The following is a 21962-nucleotide window of genomic DNA, read 5'->3' on the forward strand; positions in this document are numbered from 1 at the left end:
GTCTCTATCTAACAGACCACAAACTGCAAGCATATTTAAAGTGCCTGTCCTTCAACTATTTCTTAAGGTGAGAAAAGGATGAACCTTGGGGTGCATGCCTGAAATGGGGGTCCTGTGTAACTCTCTGCACAGCCTCATCAAGAGGCCCTTCTTCGGTAGGGAGAGATCTGATGATGAAATATCTCAGAACAAAGAACCAATTTGGGTGTTCAGTTTGCCAAGCTGGAGTCACAAAACAGACCGGACACTTGAAGATGTCCCCAGTGGAAACAAATGCTGTGTACCGTGGCTTGACTTGAGCATGGTATATTTAATTTATGAATTTAGACTGTTGAAGAACCAAAAGCCAGGAACTGGCTAGGAACTGGTTCTATACCAGTACTTGTCAATTACCTACTATGTGCCAGGAACTCATCATCATATCTTCATCTGTGAAATGAGGATGACAATACAGTAACACCAAACTCTCCGGTTAACTAAATTTTTTTTAAGAAAAGATGGTGTAAGAATGATCAGTCCAGGATTTTTCAATGGACCACAAATATGAATTAGCTCTTCAGCTCAATTCAGTTCAGTCTCTCAGTCATGTCCGACACATTGCGACCCCATGAACCGCAGCACACCAGACCTCCCTATCCATCACCAACTCCTGGAGTTTACCCAAACTCACGTCCATTGAGTCTGTGAAGCCATCTAACCATCTCATCCTCTGTCGTCCCCTTCTCATCCTCCCCTCAATCTTTCCCAGCATCAGGGTCTTTTCAAATGAATCAGCTCTTCACATCAGGTGGCCAAAGTATTGGGAGCTTCAGCTTTAGCATCAGTCCTTCCAATGAATACCCAGGACTGATATCCTTTAGGATAGACTGGTTGGAACTCCTTGCAGTCCAAAGGACTATCAAGTGTCTTCTCCAATACCACAGTTCAAAAGCATCAATTCTTCGGCACTCAGCTTTCTTTATAGTCCAACTCTCACACCCATACATGACTACCAGAAAAACCATAGCCTTGACTAGATGGACTTTTGTTGGCAATGTCTCTGCTTTTGAATATGCTGTCTAGGTTGGTCATAACTTTCTTTCCAAGGAGTAAGTGTCTTTTAATTTCATGGCTGCAATCACCATCTGCAGTGATTTTGAAGCCCCCCAAAATAAAGTCAGCCACTGTTTCCACTGTTTCCCATCTATTTGCCATGAAGTGATAGGACTGGATGCCATGATCTTAGTTTTCCAAATGTTGAGCTTTAAGTCAACTTTTTCACTCTCCTCTTTCACTTTCATCAAGAGGCTCTTTAGTTCTTCTTCACTTTCTGCCATAAGGGTGGTGTCATCTGCATATCTGAGGTGATTGATATTTCTCCTGGCAACCTTGATTCCAGTTTGTGCTTCTTCCAGCCCAGTGTTTCTCATGATGTACTCTGCGTAGAAGTTAAATAAGCAGGGTGACAGTATACAGCTTTGAATGTACTCCTTTTCCTATTTGGAACCAGTCCATTGTTCCATGTCCAGTTCTAACTGTTCTCAAGAGGCAGCTCAGGTGGTCTGGTATTCCCATCTCTTTCAGAATTTTCCACAGTTTAATTGTGATCCACACAGTCAAAGGGTTTGGTATAGTCAATAAAGCAGAAATAGATGTTTTTCTGGAACTCTCTTGCTTTTCCGATGATACAGAGAATGTTGGCAATTTGATCTCTGGTCCCTCTGCCTTTTCTGAAACCAGCTTGAACATCTGGAAGTTCACGGTTCACCTATTGCTAAAGCCTGGCTTGGAGAATTTTGAACATTACTAGCGTGTGGGATGAGTGCAATTGTGTGGAAGTTTGAGCCTTCTTTGGCATTGCCTTTCTTTGGGATTGGACTAAAAACAACCTTTTCCAGTCCTGTAGCCACTGCTGAGTTTTCCAAATCTGCTGACATATTGAGTGCAGCACTTTCACAGTATCATCTTTAGAATTTAATATTTGACACAGCACATAAATGTACATTATCTCATTTGAATTATCATTTCTCATATTGTTTTAATGAATGAAATTTTCTTTAAATTCTATCTGAAAGTGTTAGTCACTCAATCATGTCTCTTTGAGATTCCATGGACTATAGCCCACCAGGCTCTTCTGTCTGTGGGATTCTCCAGGCAAGAATACTGGGCTGGGTTGCCATTTCCTTCTCCCAGGCATAGAACCCAGGTCTCCTGCATTTCAAGCAGATTCTTTACTATCTGAGCAACCAGGGAAGCCCAAGAAAACTGGAGTGGGTTGCCATGCCCTCCTCCAGGGCATCTTCATAACCCAGGGATCAAACCCACGTCTCTAATGTCTCCTGCATTGATAGGCAGATTCTTTTTTTTTAATTTTTATTTTAACTTTATTTTACTTTGCAATACTATATTGGTTTTGCCATACATTGACATGAATCCACCACGGGTACATGAACCCCCCTCCCACCTCCCTCCCCATAACATCCCTCTGGGTCATCTCCGTGCACCAGCCCCAAGCATGCTGTTTCCTGCATCAGACACAGACTGGCAATTCTATTTTTACATGATAGTATACATGTTTCAATGCCATTCTCCCAAATCATCCCACCCTCTCCCTCTCCCTCTGAGTCCAAAAGTCCGTTATACACATCTGTGTCTTTTTTGCTGTCTTGCATACAGGGTCGTCATTGCCATCTTTCTAAATTCCATATATATGTGTTAGTATACTGTATTGATGTTTTTCTTTCTGGCTTACTTCACTCTGTATAATCGGCTCCAGTTTCATCCATCTCATCAGAACTGATTCCAATGTATTCTTTTTAATGGCTGAGTAATACTCCATTGTGTATATGTACCACCGCTTTCTTATCCATTCATCTGCTGATGGACATCTAGGTTGTTTCCATGTCCTGGCTATTATAAACAGTGCTGTGATGAACATTGGGGTACATGTGTCTCTTTCAATTCTGGTTTCCTCGGTGTGTATGCCCAGCAGTGGGATTGCTGGGTCATAAGGCAGTTCTATTTGCAGTTTTTTAAGGAATCTCCACACTGTTCTCCAAAGTGGCTGTACTAGTTTGCATTCCCACCAGCAGTGTAGGAGGGTTCCCTTTTCTCCACACCCTCTCCAGCATTTATTTCTTGCAGATTTTTGGATCACAGCCATTCTGACTGGTGTGAAGTGGTACCTCATTGTGGTTTTGATTTACATTTCTCTAATAGTGAGTGATGTTGAGCATCTTTTCGTGTGTTTGTTAGCCATCCGTATGTCTTCTTTGGAGATTGATAGGCAGATTCTTTACCACTAGTTTCACCTCAGAAGCCCTATAAATTCTATAGTGCTTTAACATTTTCAAAAGTTTCACATATGGTTTCATAAATCCCATTAAAAACTTTTTTTTTAAGTAAAGCTTTTGATAAAGTTCAACATCCATTTAGGATAAAACTTCTCCAGAAAGTAGGCATAAAGCAAACACACCTCAACATAATAAAGGCCACATATAAAAAACCCACAGCTAACATCATACTCAATGGTGAAAAGCTGAAAGCATTTTATCTAAGACTAGGAATAAGATAAGGATGTTGACTCTCCCCACTTTTATTTAACATAGTTTTGAAAGTCATAGCCACAACAATCAGAAAAGAAAGAGAAATAAAAGAATTTATATTAGAAAAGAAGAAGTAAAACTGTCACTGTTTGCAGATGCCATAATGCCATACATGAAAATCCTAAAGACACTATCTGAAAACTACTAGATCTCATCAATGAATATGGTAAATTTGCTGGATACACAATTAATATATGAAATCTGTTGCATTTATATATACTAACAAACTATCAGAAAGAGAGAGTAAGGGAAAAAATTTCATTTGCCACCTCATTATAAAGAATAAACTACCTAGGAATAAACCTATCTAAATAGGTAAAAGACCTATTATTTGGAAAACTGTAAGACACTGATGAGGAATTTAAAAATAACATAGACAGAAAGATATACCATTTTCTTAATTTAGAAGAATCAATATTGTTAAAATGACCACACTACCTCAGGAAGTCTATAGATTCAATGCAACCCCTATTGAAATACCAAAGGCATTTTTTACAGAACTAGAAGAAATAATTCTTGAATTTGTGGGGAAATGCAATAGACTTTGAACAGCCAAAATGATCTTCTTGAAAAAGAATAGAGCTAAGGAATCACACTCTTTGACTTTGAACAATACTACAAAGCTACAGTAATCAAAACAGTATGGTACTGGCACAAAGACATAGATTAATGGAACAGAATAGAGAGCCCAGAGGTAAACCCACACACTTACAGTCATCTATTCTATGACAAAAGAAGCAAGAATATGCAATGGAGTGAAGACAATCTCTTCAATAAGTAGTATCTGGGAAAATAGGCCAGCTACATGTAAATGAATGAAATTAAAACATTCTCTAATACCATAGGGGCTTCCCAGGTGGTGCAGTGGTAAAGAATCTGCCTGCCAATGCCAGAGATGCAGGGAATGTGGGTCTGATTGCTGGGTCAGGAAGATCCTCTGGAGGAAGGCGTGGCAACCCACTCCAATATTCCGCCTGAAGAATCCCATGGATAGAGGAGCCTGGCAGGCTATAGTCCACAGGGTTGCAAAGAGTCAGACATGACTAAGCACTCACACATGTACTAATACCATACACAAAAATAAACATGAAATGGATTAAAGATCTAAATGTAAGACCAGATATTATAAAACACCTAGAGAAAAACATAGGCAGAACACTTTTCGACATAAAGTGCAACAATAGTTTTTTTGGATTCACTTGAATTATCTTGAGAACTATGATTATATGTGAAATTTAACAGTTCTGTCACTTTTCCTCAATGACAGATAATTCATTTATGAGAGTATTAGTTGAGCGCCTACTGTGTGTCAGATACTGTTCTAAGCATGAGAATATAGTTGTAAACAGGACAATGTTTCTCTTCTAGAGAGACTGATATTTCAGTGACAGGTAAAAACACAAACATATGAGCTACACAGTCAAAAAAATAATGTATCAAACAGAATAACTGTGTCTACTTTAGACTGAGTGTCACCAAGAATTCTCTGAGAGGATAACATTTGAGTACAAGTCCTCAAGTCCCATGCTTGTATGTCTGAGAATTGTCTTATTTCCTACATGCCTAATACTTTCTTGATTAAACTCTTGGTCTATGCTTTACTCAACAGAGAATAATCAAAATACCTGAAGTGACCATGTATTTTAACCTTCTTCCCACTCACACCTTCACCAGAGCAAGTCCTATATAAACACTACAATCTGCTTAACTAAAAGCAATAATTTGCAGTAGAATATTACTTTCTTGTCTCAGATATCTTGACATCTGTTTTTCCTCTGATGCTGAGAAGAGGGTAGTATTCTCTCTGTTGAGCTAGTAAGGAAGCCATGGCTTGCCTCAGGTCACACAAGTGGGTTATGCAAAACCAAGGTAGCTGACTACAGTGCCCTTTCCCGAATATATTTCTAGTAGTGAGAGAGATAGAGAGATAGAGATAGAGATAGAGATAGAGAGAGAGAGAGAGAGAGAGAGAGAGAGAAACTTCATTTAATTTAATCAACACATATGAAGTTTCTACAGTTGTTCTGTCCACTGTGAGTTGATGGAAATTATTCAAAGTGGGAAAGACAGGATCTTTGACCTGATCAAGCTCCCAGTCTAGTTGGAAACACATTTAAATTACTAAATATAAAGTCATTAGGAAAGTATAAGACACTGGGGAATAACGAATAGAGTTTCACAGAACAGTGTGTAACCTGGGCCTTGAAAGATGAGTAGGGGTTTACCAAGGAGAGAATGAGGCCAGGAGGGTTAGTCTAAAGGAAACTGATCAAATAGAAATAGAAAGAAAAAGAGTGTGGTGTGTTCAGAAATCAGCCATCAGACTCTTATGACTGAGGCAGAGGATAAGTCTGTAAACTAAGCAAGAACCAAACTGTCAATGACACTGGCTGGTAGGCTGCAAAATGGGGACTTTGTTTCATTCAAAATGGAACTCACTGGAGCATTGAGAGCTTGTAAGTAAGAACATACAATCAGTACCTTAGAAAAGGCCTTCTGGAAGTAGAGAATGAGCTGAAGCCAGGCAACAGCTGGTGGCAGGAGAGCTGTATAACACTGAAAATCATCCAGGGAGAAATGCAAAGGTCCAGATCTAGGGCAGTACCAGCTTTTAAGGCAGCTAACCTTCCATCTTGGATGGAGAAATAATGGGCAGAAGAGAAAGCAAGGATTCAGATGTCTTCCCTTTATCCAAGCTCTCCCCAAGTCCCAGCATAGTCTTGAAAGGTGAGTACTATTTTCTTTTAATTGGAATTATTAAAGAAGGGGCTTCCCAGGTAGCACTAGTGGTAAAGAACCGGCCTTCCAATGCAGGAAATGTAAGAGACTCGGGTTTGATCCCTAGGTCAGGAAGATCCCCTGGAGGAGGGCATGTCCACCCACTCCAGTATTCTTGCCTGGACAATCCCATGGACAGAGGAGCCTAGAGGGCTATGGTCCATAGGGTCAGAAAGAGTCAGACACAACTGAAGCAACTTAGCACACATGCATTATTAAAGAATACTGAAGCCCAGAGCTTTAATTCTGCTATTGCTTGAGAGTCCATATGTATGAATATACACATCCCCTGAGAGACTCTCTGATCTCCTTGTTATGTGGATCATGGTCACTTGTGCCCTGCCTCCATGGTGTTACAAAACACCTCCCGTGCCAGGAGTCATCCTGCGGGGCAGGCACATGCACCCTGCAGTCTCTTGCACGTTGAGGAAGAGTGGGAGTCAGACAGGTCCAGATTAGAGGGGTGGTGCTGGGGCTCTAGCCTTTGCCTCTTCTGACACAGACTGAAAGGCATTGCTCACTCCTCCATTTGCATTCTCACTCCTAAAAAAGACTGTTTTGACAAATGAGGGTAATTGTTGTTTACTTGTGGCTAGTGTCAAAAGTCGTGTTCGGTGTGAACATGTAGTTCAGACATGACCCCACCAGAGGGTGAAGGGTCTAAAACGCCAATCTTAATAATTGAAGAAAAGGGCTAGAAAATGATTTGGCAAGTCCCATCCTGCACTAGGAATGTGAGTCACCTCCAAGCAGTTTTCACTGAGCTGAAACCAGGAAGAGAGCAAAGCGGAAGAATCTGGAAGGCTTACTGCTCACCATGGATCAGCGTAAACTATGCATCAGCAGAGATGTCTCCTCAAGCTCTGAAAAACCTCTGTACTGGGTATGGAAACACCCATGCAAATCACTGGTGCAAATAAAAAAGGGATCAATGGGGCCTGGTTCAACAAAAAATTTAGTCGGTTGTAGAAGAAGTCTAACACCTAAACTAACTTGCTAACCAGCATCTACTGTGCAAGTTCTGCTGCGACATTTTTTATACAAAAAAAAAAAAAAAAAAAGCCCTAATCCTTAAAGGATCATGGATTCAAATCCTAGCTCTGCCACTTACTAGCCATGTGACTTTGAGAAAGTTACTTAGGGTCTTTAAATTTGTTCCTAAGCAAAACGGTATTAACAGTAGAAACTATCACCAAAAGTGATTTTAAAAATCAGACAACAAAATGCTCATAAGTTAGTACAGTGTTTGGCACATAGTAAGTGTTCAAAAAAGGTTGCTGGTGAATTACCAGCCTCACCATCGTCCTTCTCTTTCTTGCCTTATGCTTCTAGTATGATAGATAAAAGCATCTGTGGTGGGAGTGGCATTCTGACCCCACCTAGATCATTCATTCAGTGTGTGATTAGTCTTTTTTCTCAGCAACAAGATACAGATATTGATAACAGTACTTATTCATAAGGGGAAGAATTGAAAAATATAAAGGATGTAAGTCTATTAGAATATGTCTTGACACATGATTTATGTTCAATATATGTCACTGTGATTATAATCCTAATTGTCATCATCACTAGTTTTAGTCATACCACGATTTAATTGCCAGCACTCCAGTGATATGCACCATAATGTGAGGGGTGTGAATGAGACAACATAGAAGGTATCTGATTTTTCTATAAGTGACACCTTGGGACCCTCTGTCCCTAAGAATATGAAGGGTTTAGGGCTAAGGTGGAGTTCCTGTACTCAGTTCTAATGCCTTCACAGAAAAAGGAACAGACTCTTAGGCATTTGAGCCCACTATCTTCAGCTCAGAAGAACACTGTAAAAGAATCAGGAAAGCAAGAAAGACAATATCAAAGTAACTATTGATGTTTTCTTTAGTATTATGATTTGTGAAAACCAAGGAAAGCATGTCAGGTAAAATATCTCTCTATGGGCAGACTAGAAATAGAACTTTTACAAGGCATTTCACACTTTGCTCAATGTTTTACATGCAGCATCTCATTATCTCCTTTACTTCTTATCTCAGCCCTGAGGGGAGCATGCAGTTATTAGTCCCATGTGTGACTGAGGCTTGGAGGGTAAGTGACTTGCCCAAGGTCATCCAATTATAAGAGGTAGAACTAGCATAGATATCTTCCACTTGGAAACTATATTCTCTTTCTTCTTCTTTTGCATAATTTTGTTCAAGCCATGTATTATCAATAAAACAGTCAGATAAAAAGTAGTGGTAGATTAATAAATAATGCCTCCTGGACTTTTGTATTTAGGATTCCAAATATTCATATATTGAGTAATACCTGACCTGTCTAATGTTGCTCAAAGCAAGTATCCAAATTACCAACTGATTTAATGTTTCTCTTTCTATTTGTGTATCTTAGATTCACAAAAAGTGGTTCAGATGGCCTTGTCAAGGCAGCCAAGCATCAGTTGATGGATTCCATGATTGAGGAGATTCTACACTGAGTGGGAATTTGGACTCTAATTTGTTTAATTTAACCTTCCAATATTTAAGAATATTTATTATAGTAAAAGGAAATGGCAATGTTAATTATCATGAACAAAGGTGAAAGTGTTCATGAAAGTGTTAGTCACTCAGCTGTGTCCAACTCTTTGCAAACCTGTGCAAACCTGTGGACTGTAGCCCACCAGACTCCTCTGTCCACGGAACTGCCCAGGCAACCAAGGTATACAGTTAGAAAAGAAAAGAAACAAATTCAATTTGGGACATCTGATTCACCCACTTACACTCATGTGTGATAAGACTTTTACACTAAACACACATATAGTCAAGACAGGAAGAGGCAAGCACTTCTCAAATTGTGTTCCATGGTACACAAGCACCAGTTCTTCAAATGTGTTTCCTGAGAAACACAGGAAATGACTATTTTATGACTATAAATAGGAAAAGAAAAACTAAGTGAATATACTTTTAACAATCTCTTAATCATCTGATTTTGCTGAGCATTTTCCCTATTAACCAGTATTGTGACTCTCTGAGGAGTGACAAGAGCATGCACCATGAACCCAAATTATTTGATCCCAGCGTGTTTCTGCAGAATTCAGTTTGGGAAAACATTGATGCACCAGGAAGTACACAGGCCACGGTGTAAGGCTGGTCCCCCTGCCACCAATTCACTGCTAAACTTCAGTCCTCATTTGCTCATTTGCAAAGTGATAGATAATTAAATGAACCAAGTGACTTTGACTAAACAAGATATCAAGAGCCCATCATGGTAGTTGCCTGAAAAATGTTAGTTTCTTTCTTTGTGCTGATAGAGTTGAGATGACCAAGCCAACAGATACTGTGGAAGTGCTTGAGCATCCCACACCCTATCATTTTAACTACAGAGAAAGCCTCTGAAATGTGACAAAATATCTCCAGCCTGTAACTGGAGTCAGCTCATTATGTGAGGTCACTGTAAAAGACTTTCTCCCTATAAGAAATGTCATTCCATCAGTATTTTGCTATTTCCCCATTCCAAGACTAATATTTGATATTTTTCTAAGATATTATTTGTCAGACACAGTTTACAGAGCTCCTTCAATGTAAGACCTTTTCTTTGGGCAGCACTTAGCAAGTTCATCTCTGCCATTTTACAGAATTATAGACCATGGATGGCTTCAGGACTCCCAGAAGAGGTCTTATTTCTCATATAGACACATGTACCATTTCCACCCACCACGCGGCCTGGCACATATCTCTAAAAGCAATTGATTCGATCATACTCATTGAACGTGCTAACATTTCATTCTTAAATGGCTCTCTCTGAATATCAGTTTTGTCTTTTTTATTTACACCTTATACTTTCAAAGAAGTTTTTGGTGATCATGTCCTTAGTCACTCCCCTCATACCTGGTAGATACTTTTAATCATTATTTTACCATAGCCCAAAGAGTTTAAGTGACTTGCTCAGGGTCACACAGCTAGTTAAGAACACAGTGAGACTCGAATCCATGTCTTCCCAGCTGAATAATGTCTCCAGTCGTCAGCAGAACTCAATTCAACTCAATAAACATTGATTTAGTACTTCATCTAGGTTACTGTTCTATGGCTAGAGTTTATTGCTCTCTCCAATATAAGGAGATTTTATTATTATTATTTTTCAAAGGGCAAGTCCTGAACTCATTTGCAAAAAGGTGCTCTCACAGTTATTTAATTTCAAGGAAAAGCAGTCCTCTGGGGCGTGAGAAGAAGTGTGGTGGAAGGAACAATGAGGCATGTGTGTCATTCCATAGCTGCCAAAGTCCTACAGACCTCAATTTGGCTCTGACTTTCACAGGAAAGATTTACTCTAAAGATGAACCAATTGGCCGCATCCATTCATCATATCCAATTGTTTCAGTCAGTTCTTCCAGAACAAGAGTTTATTTCATTGCTTCCCCCTTTAATTCTGACATGTGACATAGCAGAATCTGAGAATGGGCAGAGTTATGTTCACATCCATATGCCTGCATGGTATTTAAAGGTTTGATATTTAAAGGGCTTGACATTTCCATTACAACCAATTCCTCTGAAACCAATTTTAGGGGCTAAGATGGCAGACCAGACCCCGCCTTACATCTAATCAAGGTTAGTTAAATGTGCAGTGAAAAAACACTACAAAGTTTGTGTTGGCCTTGTTTCCACAGTGTATGTCTCATTGACCGAAACAAAGCTCTTTAAAAATGAGGACAGGAAAAAGACCCATGGTTCTCTCCACTGCTCTGTTAAGGGAGGCTGAGGGATGGTTCCACAAAAGGAAACGGATTCGAAAATTGCTGATGCATCCTTTATCACTGCAATTTCCGCAAGGTTATAAAAGTCATGCTTGGATAAAATCTCGAAAGTGCCAAAGCAATGATCTAAGAAATGAATGCAGATAAGCCTTCTCCATTTTAAATTATGAGCAGGGGAACTGAAATAGAGATGATCATTGCTGAAGAACCTAAAATTAAGTATGTGATTTTGCTCATTTGTATACAACAGGACAGTAAATCATTTTATGGACCCAATGAGTTTGAAATGCAGCTGCCAAGAACTCTCAACCTTGCTGTTGTTGGCTGGCACTGCTGAGTATTATTTCTTCCTGATTTTGCAAAATATTGTAAGGTACACACTGTTTTCTGTAAGGCACTCTCTTGTTAATTTCACGAGGAGGCTGAGGGGTGGCGGACTGGGAAGGGGGAGCTGGAGTTTGTGTTCTGTGTTTTTAAAAGACCAGGAAAGGGAAGAAAAGATTCAGTGTCCTCTGTCTTAGAGTCCACAGGGAACAGGCTTTTTCTGTGGAGTTCAAAGCAATTAACTTGGTCCTGGCCTCTTAGAAACTATAATGAAATGTCTGCTTTAATGCCCATAGGAAAATAAGGACACCTCTAATTTCTCAAAGCCTAAAAGATGACAAAGTGATTCAAAGGGTGAATAAAAGAAAATTTAGTATACTTGTATCTCTTATCTAGTTCTGTTTGGTTTCTATTTCATAAGCACCTGGTTCATGGAGGACACCTGAGAGTATGCACATGAAGCCTTGATGAAAAAGACAGTCAAAGTTCTAACAACTTTCCTGGGGAGGGGGAGAGTTAATTTTTTTTTAACTTAAATTTTTTAAATTATGAAATAACACTAGTATTACTACAGAAAATGATAAAAAGGAAAAATAATTAAAAACAACTGGTCCCTTTGTAAAAGAAAATTTTCTGTGCATGGTTTTTACTTCACAAAATTGAATGAGTCCATCCATATGGTTCTGTGATCTGTGTGTTTCATTCAATAATACATGTTGATCCAAGAGGAATAGAGAAGCTAAAAGTTCTGAAGGTAGTGTGGGACAGGAAAAAGAAAGAAAGGAAACCAGGGAGGGTGAATTCTACAGACTAAGGGTTATTAAGTGGAAAGCCTTGTTTATAACACAGGGAACTCTGCTCAGTGTTACATGGCAGCCTGGATGGGAGGGCAGTTTGGTGGAGAATGGATATATGTATATTTATGGCTGGTTCCCTTGCTGCCACCTGAAAATATCACGTTGTTAATAGGCTATACTCCAACATGACTAGACTAGGCTAGATTAGACTATTCGCTCAGTCGTGTCCTACTCTTCGCGACCCTGTGGACTGTAGCCCACCAGGCTCCTCCGTCCATGGGATTCTCGAGGCAAGAATACTGGAGTGAGTTGCCATTTCCTTCTCCAACACTGCAACATAACCACAAAGTTTAAAATAAAAAAGAATAATTTGGAAGCATGTTTTGGACTTACAACTACTTAATAGATAGTTTCTTCAACTTTGGGGGGGCATAATTAGAGGAGAGAGAGAAGTTACATATACAAATAAATAAACTACATTTATTTTAAAACATTCCATCTAGCTGACCTTTTCTCTAATTTAATTCAAAGCTGTGAGGAATATCCACTGAGTAGCTTACAGGTACACTTCCCAAAATGGCATGTGCTTCCCAGGTGGCTCAGGGGTAAAGAACCCGCCTGCCAATGCAGGAGGTGCAGGAGACACAGGTTCAATAATTGAGTCGGGAAGATCCCCTGGAGGAGGAAATGGCAACCCCCTCCAGTATTCTTGCCTGGGAAATCCCATGGACAGAGGAGCCTGACTGGCTACAATCCATGGGGTCACAAAGAATTAGACATGACTTAGCAACTGAGCACATTGCAACCACATGTAGCTATTTACATTTCAATGTATTGAAATTAAACTTCAGTTCTAAGTCATACAATTTAGTCTTTCAAGTGTTCAATAGCCACATGTGGCAAGTGGCTACAGCATTGGTCAAGACTGATTATAGAATATTTCCATCAGCACAGAAGGCTCTATTATTCAGTACTAGTTTAAAGCATTCAGCTACTGAAATGCCTGGAGGACCAGAAAAGTGTGTCTATTCATGTATGTTACCCTGTCTGCCATCATTCACAAGACTTTTTAATTCTGAAAATAGTTGGTGTTGGATGATTCCTTCTTTCATTTATCCCTGCTTATAATTCACAGAGTTACCTGGAGAAATATGAAAGCCTCCTTGCCTGGATGGATGGATTGTCCTCTGTTTAGTGGCATCCAAAGACAGAGGAGTGCTTCAAGCAACCAATCTTTCCTGGGCAAAAGTTTATTGATATGAGGACACAGTTATGGGCTTCAATGAATGAAGCAAATTTTTGAAGCCCTTGTTAAAGAAAAGATTTATAAAGGCCATTTTCTGCTCAAAAGCACATACTCCATCAGCAGAGAACCTCACTGCATAACTCAGAATGTGTGACAGCATCACCACAAATCATCTTGACCAATCATGTAAGAAGCCTCCAGGGTGCCAAATAGCAATCTTACCCACAGGAAACAAAAAAGCTGAATGCTGGACTTCCAACGGATGTAGAGGCAACGAGAGAAGAAAACCAGAGACAGCGAGAGTGAGCAGTCACCCATGTAGAAAGGACAGTCATGCCAACGGCCTCTTTCTAAAAGAGAGGGGGCTCCCTGTAACCCTCTCTCCATGGGAGTAGGGCAGCTTGACACTAATAGGGCTCTCCAAATCCCCTGATATTTGCTCCTCTGCAAACTAAAAAAGAAACCATCTTTCAGGCAGAGATTAGCACCTTGCCTTTCACAAAAAGTCAGCACTGTGTTATAGTGAGTGAGGTCTGCATGGTAAACAGAGCTGGGCTATTAGTTATGGAGGACTTATCACCAGCCCTAACCAGTTTCGTTTTGAGGATGCACACGCAGCCAAGGCTCATTAGTGCACGAAGTACTGACTGTGGCATCTTTTCCCCACGGGTGTGCCACAAAACGCTCGTGTCAGAAACATCCACAGATCTGTGTAAAAACAAAATCATGGGGAAAATTGGGAGAGTAGCACTGACATATATGCACTACCATATGTTAAACAGATAGGCAGTAGGAAGCTGCTGAGTAGCACAGGGAACTCAGCCCCGTGCTCTGTGATGACCTAGAAGACTAGGATCAGGCAGGTGGTGGGAGGGAGGCTCCCGAGGGAGGCGACACACACACACACACACACACACACACACACACACACATTATGGTTGATTCACGTTGTACAGCAGAAACTATCACAACACTGTAAAGCAATTATACTCCAATTAAAGAAAAAAATCAGGCTTATCATCCCAACCAGATTTGTTACATCAGCATCTGGGGGTGGAGGCAAGAATCTGTGATTTATAAACATCCAAGGGGACTGGTACACACAATGAAATCTGAGGACTGCTGGACCAGATAAATTTGCTCCCTCCTACACCTGCCCACCCTGCCTTTCTTCCTATTCTACCTCATTTTCTTCTTCCCCTTTCTTGGATTATGAACAGACTCCAAAACACAGGAACATTTACATCTGGTGCAAATACACTCTAACAACTAAAGCATTAACAAACATTTGTTGAATCATAATTCTATGCAAAAAAATGTTTGTAATATTGGATCTCTAGTAAATCATAAATACCTCCTCCTCATCATCATCATATGGTAAATTGTGATAAACACACTCTGTGGTCTTCCATGCATTTATTAAATATTATGTTTATAGAAAGTTCTTAATAATGAGGGAGAACGTATACTGTGACATGAAAGAACATTTTACCTTATTATATGTTCACAACTATGAAAACTTTTAATATTATATGAAAAAATGGTACAAAGAATAAACCAAAATATTAATAAAAGCAGTTGTCTCCAAGTAATGAAATTATAGGATATTTTTTCTTTCTACTTTTCTCTAATTCTAATTATTCAACTAACATGTAAAAAACTTATAATTAGAAAAAAAGGTAAATGAAAATTACATCACTTTAAGAATCTACAGCGGTTTCTCTTTTATTGCATTGTACATTTGGATCAGACTAACTTGTATCTCAGCCTTAACTTGTATCCACACAACTTACATGTTTTTTACTTGCAGTTGTTGGCAAGATACTCCTAGCTTTAATATTCTGCAAGCTGGATTCTACTCATTGCTTCTTCAGCTGAATTTACCTATATTCTCCTCCATCCATTCATAAATAATAATAAAAAAAGAATTAGAAACTTAATAAGGGGAAGAGGCCTCTCACATTGATGTCTTATAAACAGCATCTGCAGTCCACCATTTGACACAGATTTTCCACTTCCAGTAATACACAAGACTACAAAGACATCTTGTCACAGCAGGTCCTTGTGGCCCTGTCCACCGAGCAACACCTAAATGAAACATGTCACATATACCCAAAGGAACTCCCTAGGATGTTCAGAAAGATGAGTCTTATGATGGGTCAGCAAAAATATGACACCTAGAAGTACAAGTAAATAAGAATCTTGATCTCACTACCTAGTCACAGGAAATATGAGAAATATAAAATACAAGTGAAATGACACCATGAGGGAGCAATTAGCCAACTGCAAAACATGGGACATTAAATGAGACCCTTACTCCAGGAAGTTGATGACATAAACACAAGGAGGGTAAGAGAGACAGCAGACCATCTGGGGGCAAATAGAGAATAAAAAGCATAACAACCAAATGCAAGGTACAGATGTGTTTGAAATCTAATTTGAACAAACCTACTGTAAAAAAAGAACAAAACTGTTTGGACCAGTCAGAAAAATCTGAATCTGGACCAGATTTTAGAAACTATGAAGGAGTCAGTTATGATAATGGCATAGAAGTTTTGTTTTTAAAATTTATCTCAGTTTTAAACTGTGAAGTATTTACAAGTAAAATGAAAGAATACTTGGGGTAAGTGTCAAACCACTCCATTTAAAATGTAGAGAAGATAGACGAAATAAATTTGCAAAAGTGTTGATAATTTTTGAAGCTGGGTAACAGACGTGTGAAGATTTTTCATCCTCTTTTCTCCATTTTTGTTTGTTTAAAACTTTTCATAACACAAATTTTAAACAAAATGAAAAGGGATGATATAGATCTCTACATGTTGTCATAAGAATAAAAATAGTATTATCCTTTTTTTTTTTTTTTTTTGCTGTCTACCTGAAACTAACACAGCACTGTTAATTGGCTCTGGTCCAGTATAAAATAAAAAGTTTAATAAAAAATAGTGTTAACTAGCATAATGAAATGATGTAATTGTACATGCTGGTACAATGGTAGCTGCTACTGCACATAGTTTACTGTGTACAAAGTACTGTTGTAATTATACTTTGTAGCTTAACTCAGTCCTCACAGAACATTATAAGGGAAGTCCTTTACATGCTCATTTTAGAGACAGGGGAACTGAGGCCCTCATTGTTGTGTTACTGACTCAGTCACGTCTGACTCTTTGCAACTTCACGGACTGTAGCCTGCCAGGCTCCTCTGACCATGGAATTCTCCAAGCAAGAATACTGGAGTGGGTTGCCATCACCTTCTCCAGGGAATCTTCCTGACCCAGGGATCAAACCTGGGTCTCCTGAATTGCAGGCAGATTCTTTACCATCTGAGCCACCAGCGAAGGCAAAACTCTCACTGGTCAAACAAATAACCTAACATCATAGAGCCGATAAGTAGTAGAGCTGGGGTTTAAACCCAGACTACATAGAACTAACTAAACCTCTACAACCATTGTACACCCACTGCTACTCACAAGCTTGCAGAATGATTCCAGGACATTTTATTAAGGGAAATAATCAGGATGCAGGTTACTAGGCAGGGTATGCTCCGCTTTTTGCTCTGTGTGTATCATATACACCTTAGGAGGCTTTTATGTAAGTATGCACAAGAAATTATAAAGATGATTTGCTTTGGAAAGAGAACCTGGAAGTGGCAGACATTAAATTTTTGTATGAATTCCTGTCTTTATTGTGTGTGTGTGTGTTTTTTTTTATTACCATGTGTATACATGGCTTTTTTATACCAGGAAGAATAATTTGGGTTTTGACATAGTGGACCATTTCTGTTATCTTGCTGATAATTCTCTCAATAAAAAAGAAAAGAAAAAACATGGAAACATTATCATAATATTTATAAGAAAATAAAATTTTCAAATTCTATGCAAAGATACATCAGTCAGAAAAAATGGAAAAGATCTGTATATGTTTTTGTCATGTTTTAGAAACTAATATACAGTACAAAAGTGAAATGTTTGTGTTTTTGTTTCATGACCTTTTAGGATACACAGTAAATGGGTAATGGTGCTTACTTCTGACGGTAGCCATCCTTGCTTTGGTGACCCTAAGCTGTCCGCCTCAGTCCTGCCCCAACCAGGCTAAGCCCACCATTTGGTCTGTTGGCCCTGTATTCTCTGCCATCCTTTCCCAACACTGCACCGCAGTGTGGCCAGCCTTACTGAAAAGCCCCCCCAGAAGATGTCTACTCCATGAGCCGAAATTAAGTGCTCCACAGTGGCAGTTAGGAACGGATAGGGTGCTCCCAGGTACAATTCTATTTCCAGTTTAAGAGTGCAATATGGTAAGGATTCAAATGGGAAAATGGGGTTTCCTTTAACTTTTGCATATGTTTTTTCATAAACTATTGAGGCATTTGACAGTCACAGGGGCTCTAAGAGTGAATGCATCTGACCTGGCTCCTGCCCTCATGGTGCTCTCAATTCCACTGCTCTAAGAAGCAATGATTCTTCAATCCCCAAGTCTTTGGGAACCGGGACGCAAATGAAGATGTGGGTAGCTGTGCCAAAGAAACCTATGAAGAATGAAAGCAGCATGCTGGGTAGCTTTAATTCCTGACACTGGCCTCCTGCAACAGTTTGTAAACCACTTTTCCCCTCTTCCACTAAAAACTTTTATTATAGAAATGGTAAATACACATTGCAAGTCCTCTGTTTTCTGTTTTCACCTTATTATTTTTCATTCTCCTTTGCACATGATACACCTTTGTGTGTGTGATCCTTGTGTCAGTGGTGCAAATCCTATCAGACTAAGGAGTAAGGTCTCTGACTGCCCATCCTAGTCACCTGTCTTTAGAACCTTGAAATCACCTTTTCTTGCCAAGTGGGCTCTGCAGAAGCTGTTCACTTTCCCTTCCTGCTCTACACTGTTCTATTCACATTTTACGTCTTTGTTCACGTGTCACTTCCTTGGGGAGAGTGTTCCATGACATTTTTCTCCAGGTCAAATATTCCTGCTAAACACTCACCTAGTATCATGGCTGCCCCCCTCCTAACATGTATCCCATTTGAAATATCACATTTGCTCATGGGATCACTTGAATACTATGTGACTTCCCCTAGGCTGTGCTCTTCATGAGGACAAGTCAATTTTTGCTCACCACTGTCTCTCCAGTGACTACCACAATGTAGGCACTCAGTAAATGAACCTTGAATAACACAGAGAGGTTAGGGGCACTGACCCTGGAGCAGTCAGAAACCCCAGTATAACTGAACAGTCAACCCTCCATATCCACTTTCTTTTCCATGGATTTGACCCATCATGGGCTTCCCTGGTAGCTCTGATTTAACATGTACTTAGAGAAAAAATCCAGGTATAAGTGGACCTGCAGTTCAAACTCAAGGTGTTCAAAGGTCAATAAACTAGATATATATCTGTTGAATGTATGAAGATGATGGGGGCACTTATTTTAATGATCTGTAGCTTTTTTACCTGAATTTCAGCGCTTTCTATCTGGACCTAAGAGAAATTAATCAATTACAATATTTTTCCTGGACTTTCAATTGTGGTGCTTTATCCCTTTGGTATAATTGCTGCCAAGCAGGTCTTTGATTCCTGAATGTTTAGGGTGGTTGTTTACTTGCTTGTCAATAATTTTAATTGCCTTATTCAGATGTAAGTGATTTGCTAAGATAACCTAAGAGAACTGAAGCTTTTATTTCCTTCTCAATCTTTCTTTCTCTCCAAAAGAATAGTAGCCAGTAAAATTCCAATTTAGAATACCAACAGCTTCATGTAGCATCCACAGGAAACATGGAGAGATTAATGAGGTCTTGAGAACAAGTCACTGAGTTGAAATTGGTGTTTTTTTCCCCCTTCCAGAAGCCCTTCTCTATGAATAATTGACTATCAGTAATTGTCACATTTGGAGGTCATCAAGAAAGAAATGGGGCACTAAGGCTTCACTTTTCTCCCAGAAGTCAAACAGTTCATAAAGTTGGTCATTGGGTCCTTTTTTATGAGATAAGAATTTTCTTTCAGTCAACTTATCTTTCTTAGAATTGGAAGGGCAGTGAAACTTCAATTTGAAGTTTGAGTCTACAGGAGGTTGACACTGAGATGCACTCCAAAAACCAGGAAATAAGGAAGATTGGATTTTCTACCACAATTTAAAATCTACAAGAAGAATAGAATGAAGGAGAGCAAAATTTTACAGAAGATGAAGGTCAGCGCAAGAAAGGTATCAAAATCATGCCAGCAAATTTCAGAGTGAGACTGGCCCCAGGCAGTCAGTGTGCCAAGTTCACACCCATTACCACTATGATAAGACCCCATCTAAGTCCATGAAGCTAGCTCACTATGTGTCCATAGATGGGTGCATCTTACTGTCCTACTTTAGTGTCCTGGAAACTCTCAAGGTCATCCAAATTAATTTCCTGCTCAAACCCCATGCTCACCAAGCAAACTGTGGATAATAATTTCGTTTCTTCTACACATTTAAATGATGAGGTAAAAAGTACAAAGATATACATACTTAGCCTCCTTATGATTATAAGATAAGATGTGATCTTATACATCAATAACTTGTGAACTTAGTTTAACAGGGTCCATTCTAGAGACTGGAGTCTCATTGAAACTTGGCTTTTAGGACCACTGTTACTTATTGCCACCCTCTGGAGATGTGTCTGAGGGATCAGGTGGCTTCTTGAAAATGAAACAACCTTATGTGATGATTTTTACCTCTTCTGCTCCCCACAAAATTTAATAGAGTTCATATTAAGTTCACTGGGTGTATACTGGAACCTTAGTGAGGTCTTCTTACAGAAAAAAACTAAATTCAAATTGCTTAATATTTTTGTCAAATCATCTTTCTAAGAGCAAAGAGGTCAAAACATGTCCAATTTGGAGGAATCATTAGTGACCAATGAGTTCACAGAGAGGTGATTTGAGATACAGAAAGATCAATACATTTAATGAGGGTGACAAAGTGCTCTCAACAAATTTTAGTTGCATTCAATTCCAGTATGGGTGTTCATGTCCAGTTGAATTTCTTTTCTTCAACCCCACATGCTGATAACTATTCACAAGTACAAGTTCAATTTCAGGCCAACAAATTCATACAGAGCTCAAAGTGAGTTTAGAGAATCACAAAATCCTTTGTGAATCAGGGCAATAAATTTAGCACTGGATTGTTTACATCAAAATGACAGTCACCTTTTAGGTGAGTAATTTTTTTCCTTTAGAACACTTTCCTACTCCCTAGATGTCAGAGAACATCTGATTTGGAGGTAGAGAACAGTGCATTAGGTGGTATATTTACTTAAAGAATGTTCTTAGATCATAGAATCAGAGAGCTGGTAGGAATCCTTGGGATCATCTGCTCTATTCTTAAACTCAGGTATAGAACCCCTGAGATGTGAGGCAGCAGGAAGGGAAGCCATGGGTATTTCAGTTTTACTCAATGGTGTTTAATTTTAAACATTACTTTTACACTGAAAGGAGCACGCATATATGATGGAATAGAGGGCATTTTAAAAAAACTTACTTTTTAAAGTAAGACATATTCTTTCTAAGAAATGTTAGTCATTAGTGCCCTACTTCCAGCTATGGTCTAAGCTCTTTGAGGACCTGAACAAAATTCCCCGCTCTGTATTGGTGGAAGAGTCTAACAAACACTGATCTAGTCCTAATCTAAAATGTGGAAACAGGCCCAGAGAGGAACGGGACCGTGGCCAAGGTCACACAGCCAGCATGAGTACTGGATTCAAGACTAGAACCTGCCTGTCCAATGCGCTTTTCTGCAGTCCAGCTGACTGCCTCTGAATTTCAGTAGCTATTCTGCACTTGCTCAGTTTCCACATCCAAAAAGCACCTTTCTGCAGATGACTGGTTGTTTTTAGAGGAATTGAATAAACTTCAATGTCATGATAAATAACTTTCACTCTATGCACTCAGTGATTCTCCCATTTCTTAAAGTTGTTAAGGTTATTCGTGTGCAGAAAAGTAAAAGCATAGCTGGTTCGGAGAGAAAGAGGAAACTGCTCATCCATGAAACAGAAATATGGCCCCGTAGAGCAGCGTTTCCCAACATATGCTCCCCTGATCTCCTGGATCAGAATGACGTGTGACTTCAGTAAATATGCAGATTACTGGGACTCACCCTACTTACTGATTCAGAACCTCTGAGGACAGAGCCCAGGAATCTTCATGTTTAACCAGTTCCCTTAAGTGATTCTCATATGCTCTGAGATTGTTTTAAAACAATCTTACATGCGTGAGGAGAAGAAAGGGCAAGGAATGGGAAAGTGACATACTAACATCTCATAAGGCTCATATGGAAAAGCTCTTCCATATTCAAGATCTCTTTGCTTAGTTAACTACCTGTGCTACCCAGTAGCTAGCTATTTGACACACAGTAGCAATTATACTCAAATTAAATTATTTTAAAAAGATGATATATATAAAAAGAAAACTGTCTTTGATAGGTAGAGTGAGGGAAACTATCTTGGTTTGAAAATGAATAAATTGAAGGTCAGCTGATCAGATAGGTTTTAACTACACATGAAAAT

This window comes from Capricornis sumatraensis, chromosome 9 (assembly GCF_032405125.1).
Source record: "Capricornis sumatraensis isolate serow.1 chromosome 9, serow.2, whole genome shotgun sequence".
Taxonomy (NCBI): domain Eukaryota; kingdom Metazoa; phylum Chordata; class Mammalia; order Artiodactyla; family Bovidae; genus Capricornis; species Capricornis sumatraensis.